The sequence below is a fragment of the Cebus imitator genome, unplaced genomic scaffold, assembly GCF_001604975.1.
Source record: "Cebus imitator isolate Cc_AM_T3 unplaced genomic scaffold, Cebus_imitator-1.0 Scaffold645, whole genome shotgun sequence".
NCBI classification, from domain to species: Eukaryota; Metazoa; Chordata; class Mammalia; order Primates; family Cebidae; genus Cebus; species Cebus imitator.
Genome location: NW_016107960.1, coordinates 215,180 through 224,063, shown reverse-complemented (window position 1 = coordinate 224,063; position 8,884 = coordinate 215,180). Strand labels below are relative to the sequence as shown.

Sequence of the window (8,884 nt, the reverse complement as noted above, 5' to 3'; positions counted from 1 at the left end):
AAGATTCATTTTTTGTTCTTCAAAGCAGTAACTTGGTGTGACCACATTTGAGTGGGTACCCAAAGCTCCTACTGTCTCAGTAAAACTGCTCCTTCTGTACAGTACCATTTTAAAGAAAATTGGACATCTCAGTCAGACCCCAAATGATACTTTTGATACATAACCTATAATTATGGATCTAAATGAGTTTTAATAAAATCAGATTTCAAAATATTCAATAATTGATGCGGCATGAGCACCAACCAAGATGGATAAACAGTATGTTGTAAATGACCCGCATTTACTTTCTATTATCAGCTCCTAGTATACTTTAAATGACAGGTTTTCCATTGTGTCAGCCTCCTAGAGCTTGGGAATACTGATTTATTTCAAGACCCCCTTCTACTTTATCTCTCCCATCCCTTTTATAAGAGCTTGAGAATGGTAAATATCTTGAAAGTAATGCTTGGTAATTGTGCCTGGGTTTGGTTAATATATTTTCCCCTGTTTAATTTGTTGCATGCTCCATGCCCTGACATCTTATTCCTTACCAGACCAGAAGTTTTCAAATGCACAAGGCTATTGTGCCTGGGGAAAAATGTTGAACTTTTGCCTTTGTAATAAGATATGCTCCAATTACCAACTTTAGCAATTTAATATAGTTGAATAATAACTGAATGGGACACTTTGTCACCCAGTCATGATTCAAGCTTCTACGAGGGGTGGAATGAGCAGTTGCTGGAGGTCAGTCTATTCCTCAGGGAGCTCAGCCTCACAGATCAATACTGAGAATTTTTTAAAAAGCGATGTTATAAAAAATTCTAGGAAGTATATGTCAAACTACAGATTTGTAAGATGCTGTAAGAGCTTGGGTTCCATTTTTAAGAACGGCCCGGTGTTTAAGTTAAGATAATTTTATATGTGGAACACATGGTGGAGAGATAAAGCAATCACCTGGATAATTCAGTCTAAGAAGCACTTTGTGGCTGGAGATGATGCAGATAGATGAGGTCATTTTCACCTGGGTCAGAGATATTATACATTTTCCCTCCCCCTACATTGCACATAACCTTGCATTCAGAAGATATTCCAGTACCTATGACAAGCTTTAAGCATCTATATCTTGCTTTGATGTGCACAAGACACTTCTACTGAGAATTGTAAGGTCTCTTGTTTATAGACAAAGTTTGAAGAAGCCAAGGGTGTTTCTTTTAGTCTAAGGTTTGCTTGTGTGTTTTTTCAGACGTACTATAGGGTAATATTTTTCCATTTTGGGACTGAGATTTATTTGCCCATTAAGAGACTGTTACATGCAGACTTTTAATTTATGTATTTAGTATATATGTGTCCTAAAGTCTCAGGAAAGTTAAGCAAGAGAAAGCCCAGGGGGCCTGGCAGCCTTCAGGAACTAGAATGTAGTCATTCAGGAAGACTGCCTCTCCCTCTAGAATGACACTTTGTTTGGACATGGCTGAGCCACAGAGCCTGGGGCCTGTGATGGCCACCTCAGTATCAGAAGAGAAGGCAACTCTCAGGAAGGATGCAGCACTCTTCCAGGACATCCAAGCCCTGACTCCTGCAATCCAACATCCTCGTTTTACTCTCTGTGTGGACATTACTACCAAAGAGGTCACAGAAGCTTCCTGATCGCATATCTCTACAGCAAAGGAAGGATCTCACCTGCTACCTAGACCAGAAACGTCCTTCCCAGGGATGCTTAGAAGACTCAGACGAGTTGCAGAATAAGTTCTGGAAAGAGTTCTGGAAGATGTGGAGGTTCCTGAGAGACATGTACCCCTTCAACACAGGGCTGAAGATCTCATGGTAGGCCTCCCCATCATTCACCTGCTCTCCTCCCACTAGCCTCCCATATGCCATCCCTAGGGCTCTGTAAGCCACAAACCAGGTTGAGGGACCAACTACAGGTCAAGAGAAGCTCCAGATCTGGGGCTAATAAACTGATTTAGGGATGTCAAAGGGTTTTTACAATTGTTGATATACTCAAGGATAGTGATACCTATTATTAGTTCTGTTTCTTCCTCCTCCTCCTCCTCTTCTCCTTCTCCTCCTCCTCCTTCTCCTTCCCCTTCTCCATCTCCTTCTCCTCCTCCTCTTTATCCTCCTCCTTTTTATTCTTCTTCATGTCATCCCTGCACAGGGCCCATGCTAATCTTCTCAGTATTGTTCCAGTGTTAGTATATGTGCTTCTGAAGCAAATACTCCTTATTGATGGATATTTTCATCACTTTTGGGGCATTGCGGGTACAAGTGCTTATAAACAGGCAAGTGTTCAGTATAGTAGATACATTTCTTAGATAGTGGTGCCCATTCAGTGATATGCTTCCTAAAATTCACCAGAGATCTCTCTCACACATGGATACAGATGTAAATTGAAGAACACTTTTCCTAAATCACGAATTTTCTCATTTCAACATTCTTAGATATTGCATGGTAGAGACCTCTCTCCAAGCCCTATGAATGAACAGAAATCTGGATTTTCCTGAGAGTTCAGCTCAGGAGACAGCACTGCTTACCCAGACTCAGTGGTCCAGATCCAAAGAATACTCAGCTTTTGTCCCAATGGAACCTGTAACCCTCTTTCCTTGCCCTGGCCCACTGCACACCAGGTCTAAGAGAAGGGGTAGATTGATTTCCTTAAGTGGAGCTGCTGAGAGACTCTAAGCCGTGCTTCAGCAAATGGAACCCTCCATCAGCCTGATGGCCATACCCATCTCAACAATCAGTGCCAGCCCAAGTTCCCCCTCTGGCCCATCCCATTTTGCCTTTCATAGGGCCACTCTCAGACTTTGCTTCTGATTTCATGTACCCAACCAAGCCTTTGTCTAGCCCACCATAGCTGATTAGTCAGGCTGAGCATATATCCACTGGCCCAACCCAGGACTATGCCCATCAGGAAGGCCTAGCCCCATCCTAGGCCCTTGTGCTGGCTCACGGCCTCCAGCATCTGTTGCACAATTTGGGCACCACAGGGAGCACATGACTGGCATCCACAAAGACAAAGATGGAAAATATGAGCTATCCATTTGGCAACAATGTTGGCATCTTCCTCGATTCGTGCTGCCAAGCTCTGACCAGAAAGATCTTGGCCCGTTTACTGCCCGATGCAGTCAGTCCAGACTCAGGGTGGCTCAGGTCATGGTGGTAGAGCCAGCTATCATGAGATGTATACATGCAAGAAAAAGACAGAGAAAGGGATCCAGACTCCATATCAGACACAAACTAAAAGAAATGCTAGGAAACCTCCATGAAATCAAAGAGGGAAGATTTTTAAAATTTAGAAATTGGCTGGAAATAAACATTATGTTCTGCTTTTCCTTTTTATTTGGTTTTCATAGGAGAAGCTGTGTTTGCTGTTCACATAAAGTGTATACAATCTTTTTCCCAGAATAAGGGGAACAGGAAAATAGGAAAAGAATATCAACTAACTAGAGGATAGTATGTATTATAATGGTGGAACAGCTGTGTCATTTGCTGCCTATAAAGTATTATTAATAATTTTGTGGCCCAAATAATTTTAAAAGCACTTTAAAGAGAAGTCAGAAAGAAAAGCACTGGTGCATACATTGATCTCATCTTATCTTCCCCACAAATCTTTCAAGTTAAGTGTTATTTCTCCCAGCTTACAAATGAGAAAACTGAGGCAGCCTCAAAAAGGCTAAAGGATTGCTCAAGATCACAAAACTAAAAAGAGACTGAGTTAGGAGAGGATTCCTGTCCACCAGACACCAAAACTCACAACTGTCAAGGATTGTCATTAATTTAGGCAACTGTCTTCTCCCTGAAATGTATACTAAAAGAAGTTCACCAGCATTCCAAGACAATGTCATCAGGGAGACAGCATGGTCAAGTTACTGTTGAAGGAGTCCTTCCAGTCTATTTCCCAAAACTAAGAGTTGAAAGGTGAGTTTTGTAATTGGTTCGCTTTGAATAGATTATTTATTTTAAGCTGCCTGGTCTGATGATGCAATAAGCGGGGGAACAAGCTTGGTTTGAAGATAGATTTCTGATCTTCTGGGAAGTGTATCCTCTTTAATAAGCTTTGATTCCCCAAAGAAATTCCTAAAGGCATTCAGTCACGACCCACTGGGCTGCCAGGTCTCTGCCAGGCATGCGTGTATGCACACACACATACAGGAATAGATAATTTTGTAGTCACGATGGTGAGTGCTGCTGACAGTCAGCAGGGAGGAGACTATTGGGAGGAAGATTTTTCTTCTTACAACTTGAATCCAGTGGTTGGGGGTTTACAGATTAACTGATGATAGATTAAAGAGGAGAAAAGATGGCTGGGCACAGTGGCTCACACCTATAATCCCAGCACTTCAGGAGGGTGGGGCAGATGGATCACCTGAGGTCAGGAGTTTGAGAGCAGCCTGGCCAACACAGTGAAACCCCATCTCTACTAAAAATACAAAAACTTAGCCGGGAGTGGTGCTGCACACCTGTAATCCCAGCTACTCAAGAGGCTGAGGCAGAAGAATAGCTTGAACCCGGGAGGCGGAAGTTGCAGTGAGCCAAGATCGTGCCACTGCATTCCAGCTTGGGTGACAAAAGCAAGACGCTGAAAAAAAAGAGAGGAAAAAATACATGATTTATTTATGTTTACAGGCAGGAATACTCAGTGATAAGTAACTCATCTATTAGCCAGAGGAAAAAAGGTTATATACCAAACTTAACCAAGAAGTAGGGGGAGTGGTTAGGGAAAGTATGGAAGGTTCTACTGGACTTTTAGATACTAGTGGAAATGGACAGTTTATCTGCATGGCAGTCGAATTTGTAGGAAACTTCCTAGAAGGAGGGTTAGTGGCAGCTGTATTTTCTGGAGGCTCTAACTTAATCAGATAAGAGAATTTCAGATAAGATTTATTTCCGAATCTTCTTTAGCTCCAACATTTTCATTTAAAAGTTATCTTTATATCACATCTAGGGGTCCAAGTGGATCCCCACATGTCCTTCATCTGAAACTATTCTGGACATTTCACCAAAAAAGAAAAGAAAAAAAAGCTAGTTTTATTGCTGTGGAGAGTGATTTATGTTAGAAATAGTGAGATAAGAGATCTGCAAAGGGACAGAAAGAACAAAGATTAAAGGTTGGAACCGAGTGGAATCAATTTCTGAGCATACAAGGCAGCTAGTCCAGTCCAGTCTGGGTTTCTAGATGTTGAGTCTGAAGCCTCTTTAGTAGAGGTGGTAGTTGGAACGTCACAATAATGGTTGTTTGCTGGAGCAGGGCATGGAAGATGCACATGCTCTGGTAAACTTTCTGGGTGCCCCACACTGTTGTGGTGGTGATCTGTCTTTTGAAGCTATATCAAGTGGTCCAGCTTCAGCACCCAGAGCTTCAGGAAACAGGCAGTGCTAGTTCTCAGTGATAACAAGTCAGGAGAATGGGGGGAAAAGGAAAGTATTAATAATTGACAAAATGTGCAAGATGGCACAATCCGGTTTAGAAGAGATGAAAAATAGCTCAAAGACAATGAACAGAACTAGAATCTGATAACCAGAAGGGGTTATAATTTTCTATTGAAACATAAAATTTCTCTCCACAGTCACCTCCATTTTTATCAAAGACAAAGTAAGATTATTCTTATTTACAAAATAAGCCTAGCCTCATTAAATATGTCCCGATTATTTAATAAATGAAGCAAGAATGGTAATTGACCACACAGGCATTTAAAGTTTGCTTTGCTGGAGCTTTTATGAGGAATCTCAGATTGGACTTTTAAAAGCCTTTCTTGGCCAGGAGGCCAAGCCAAGAACTTGTCATCAGAACTTTATCTGTAGTACCTATACATCAGGGTGAATTCCTCTTCTCTTGAGGTGTCTAAAACATTCTGAAGCTCCTAAGCCTGCCAGGAAGTGACCTTCATTACTCATCTGTGAGGCTGGGGACACTGTAAGCCAGTAGAAGGCCAGTTCTGCTAAGAGGGCTTTGTGAACACTGGCTCCATAAAGTCAACCTTAGTTCCTTAAAACTGCCTGGTCACGTCTGGGTGCGGTGGCTCAAGCTTGTAATCCCAGCACTTTGGGAAGCCGAGGTGGGTGTATCACGAGGTCAAGAGATTGAGACCAATCTGACCAACATGGTGAAACCCCGTCTCTACTAAAAATGCAAAATTGCTGGGCGTGGTGGCATGTGCCTGTAGTCCCAGCTACTAGGGAGGCTGAGGCAGAAGAATTGCTTGAACTCGGGAGGCGGAGGTTGCAGTGAGCCGAGATTGTGTCACTGCACTCCAGCCTGGTGCCTGGTGACAGAGTGAGACTGTGTCTCAAAANCCTGCCAAGAGGCTGGAAACTCTGTAAGCCAGAAGCCAGGCTGGATTATCCAAGGAAGCTTTGTAAGGACTGGCTCCATGACATCAACCTTAGTTCATTAAAACTGTCTGGTCATATCTGATCCTATGCACATAATTCTCAAATGTGACATCATTTTGGTTAAAGCCTTGGTGATATAACTAATTTCCTCAATTATGTCCTGTTACAATAAGAATAGATACTTATGGAACTTATGCAAAAAACTGTATTGCCATAAAAATAAGAAAATTCAGTATGAGTTTCTGAATTCTATAGGGATTTGATAAGGAGAAAAAGATAAATGTTTCATTCTTGTTTATAAGATATAATCTACTAAATTGTTGTTGATTATAAATAGGTTAAGAGAAAAGACAGAAGGATTCCTTATATCCAGAAAGTGGAATACTAAAGAACCAGCAATGTTCCAAATGAAAATAAAACCCATAAAAATTATAATCAATCTTCATCATTTCATTCAGTCCCAGGTAATTTATTTTTGTTCTGCTCAATCTTGAGTTAGCAGTTTTATGAACCCATCAGCCTCTCCACTAGAATTCTGGAAATTCTTACTCAGTCCAGTGGTATGATCTCAAAGTCATTCATGCAGAGCCACTGGAAGCCTTTACCTTGGATAACCAGTCCTTTTTATGGGTCTCTGAAATGCTGAGATAATCTTTTGCTTCATCATCTTTTGCTGAAGATGATGTACTCTGCCTTATAGCTGATTGTAAGAGCTTTTAGGAAAGCATAAGAATAAAACAATAACTCCCTGTGAATGAAAAAAGACTTAAAATGACACCCAGCAATCCCATTACTGGGTACATATCCAAAGGATTATAAGTCGTTCTATTATAAAGACACATGCGCACGTTATGTTCATTGCAGCACTGTTTAAAATAGCAAAGACTTGGAACCAACCCAAATGCCCATTGATGACAGACTGGACAGGGAAAATGTGGCACATATACACCATGGAATACTATGTAGCCATAAAAAATGATAAGTTCATGTCCTTTGTAGGGCCATGGATGAACCTGGAAACCATCATTCTCAGCAAACTGACACAAGAACAGAAAATCAAACACCGCATGTTCTCACTCATAGGTGGGGTTGAACAATGAGAACACACGGACACAGGGAGGGGAGCATCACACACTGGGTCTGTTGGAGGGGACTACGGGAGGGACAGTGGGAGATAGGGAGTTGGGGAGAGATAGCATGGGGAGAAATGCCAGATATAGGTGATGGGGATGGAGGCAGCAAACCACATTGCCATGTATGTACCTATGCAACAATCCTGCATGTTCTTTACATGTACCCCAGAACCTAAAGTGCAATAAAATATATGTAATTTTAAAAAAAGGAAAAGAAAAAAAAAGACTTAAAATGGCAATGGCTAAAACTTTGATGAGAATTTATTATAAAAATAATGCAATTGACAAGGAAATTTGGTTGTTTTGATGACATAAAACATTTATGATAACTAGAATTATGACTCCTAACATTATATTAGGACATATGGACAATGAGGGTTTTAACTCATATACTTTCTGAAGTACTTATGTTCATAGCATTTACCCATACAAATCTCATATAGGGAGGTTAAGTATACCTTCTCATTTGATAATTCTTCCCTTCCCTAATGTCCTGACTTCTTTAAAGTATCAGCAGTCATCTTGAGATAAACAGGAGAGGCTTTGGGATTGATAAGAAATACAGGTGGGCTTTGGGTTATCTTTAGAGCCCTGTTACCATGTTTGTAAAGACTTGATTTGTAAGGTGAGGACAGTATTTGTAATTCTTCAAAGAATTAAGGGCGAACATCTTAGTCTATTTCGTGTTGCTACAACAGAATATTCAAGACTGTAACTGCCCAGTGGGTTATCTTGCCTGTTGCTCAGATAGAGCTGATTTATCAAGACAGTGGAATTACAAAGGAAAAAGGGTTTAATGCACACACAGCCAACTAAATGGGAAACCTGAGTTTCATTAACTAGATCAATCTCCCCAAAAATTTGGAGATCAGAGATTTTGAAGGATAATTTGATGAGTTAGGGACTAGTGAGGGGGGAGTGCTGATTAGTTGGTCAGATATGAAATCACAGGAGGATCCAAGTGGGTTCTTCTTGCTGTCTTCTGTTTCTGGGTGGGATCGCAAAACTGGTTGAGCCAGATTACCAGTCTGGGTGGCACCAGCTGGTCCATCAGAATACAGGTTCTGAAAGATATCTGGAACACTAATCTTAAGTTTTACAATAGTTCTTTTATCCATAAGAGCAACTGGGGAGTTTAGGAATCTTGGCTGCATCCTATCCTGAACCATAATTTCGAATCTCATGGCTAATTTGTTAGTTTTAAGAAGGTGGTCTGCTCCCCAGGCAAGAAGATTTGTTTCAGGAAAGAGCTGTTATCATCTTTCTTTCAAAGTTAACCTATAAACTAAATTCCTCCTATAGCTAGCTTGGTCTATGTCCAGGAATGAACAAGGGCAGTTTGGAAGTTAAAGGCAAGATAGAGTCAGTTAGGTCAGATCTCTTTCACTGTCACAATTTCTCACTGTTATAATTTTACAAAGGTGGTTTTATGACTG

The 8,884-nt window shown here is 41.0% G+C and overlaps 1 non-coding gene across 1 annotated transcript; it reads right to left on the bottom strand.

The window, feature by feature from the left end:
• Window positions 1-2,092: 2,092 nt before the first annotated feature.
• Window positions 2,093-2,195, bottom strand: LOC119469405. Its single transcript, XR_005198203.1, has one exon. It is a non-coding gene; the product is annotated as a U6 spliceosomal RNA (small nuclear RNA).
• Between the last annotated feature and the right edge of the window lie 6,689 nt (window positions 2,196-8,884).